This window comes from Cyprinodon variegatus, unplaced genomic scaffold (assembly GCF_000732505.1).
Source record: "Cyprinodon variegatus isolate N-32 unplaced genomic scaffold, C_variegatus-1.0 Scaffold1498, whole genome shotgun sequence".
NCBI classification, from domain to species: Eukaryota; Metazoa; Chordata; class Actinopteri; order Cyprinodontiformes; family Cyprinodontidae; genus Cyprinodon; species Cyprinodon variegatus.
In genome coordinates, this window is record NW_015151951.1 from 60,590 (window position 1) to 61,726 (window position 1,137).

A 1,137-nucleotide genomic window follows, 5' to 3' on the forward strand; every position below is an offset into this window, starting at 1 on the left:
AATAACTATGTTGTTTTTTAGATTCTGGTCGATATATATAATATAACCCCATATTTTCCGGGTTTTAATATGGATGTAAATCCTTCCTCTGCTTTCCTGAACCAGATGTTCTGACAGTGGAAGTTAACGTCAGAATGAAAGCTTCCCCACATTCATCGGCTGCTTGGTGTTTGAGTGAAACGGCAGCAGATTACAGAAATAAGCGAGGCTTCGTTTGCATCATTTCTTTATTGCAGACAGTTTTTAAAGTTACACACATGGAGGCTGAGCTGATCAGCTGTCACTGCGAGCAGAATAATGTGTGATACAGGAGGCTGGACCTCGTGGGAACATGTTCGCTGCAGCTTCGCTAGTCTTGTTTTAATCAAGACAAACTTTGAAGACTCTTGATTGTCACACGGTCAAATCCTCTCAAATGGCAATTTTTTTTTTACTATTTTTTTTGTCTCAGAGGTGATATATAGCCCCATTTACAATAAGCTTTTGAAACCCTGCCGAGATCGGTCGGAGCACAGTAACCAAGGTAACAGTTTAGTGTAAATGGAAAGTAACCGAACCGCGCTAACTCTAGTGCTAGTTATCAGTAGAGCTCGGCGCGGCTCAGTTGTGGCTAAGTTCTCTGATAGCCTCGTTTACACTCTAAAAACCGATCTGAGCAGAGTTCCTTGCAATTTATGCTTGTTTTTTTTACGACCACTTCCATACCACGCTAGCGCAGTTTCTTGCCTCCTAGTGGCGATCTATGGTACTACTGCTCTCTAGAGGAAAAAAAAAAGCAAACCAACATGGCGGCGCCCATAACATTCAGGAAGTTTGGTATCATTGACCTCCGATAGGAGGCGAGGAACCGTGCTAGTGTGGTGACTAAATAGTCGTAAGAACCAAGCTTGAAACGGTTAACGGATCCAGGCTCCTTCCGAACTCGGCACGGTCAACTGATCCAGGCTCGGTCCGAACTCGGCACGGTTACCGGATCCAGACTGGGTCCGAACTCAGCGCGGTTAACGTATCCAGGCTCGGTCCGAATTCGGCACGGTTAACGGATCCAGGCACGGTCCGAACTCGGCACGGTTAACGTATCCAGGCACGGTCCGAACTCGGCACGGTTAACGGATCCAGGCTCGGTCCGAACTCGGT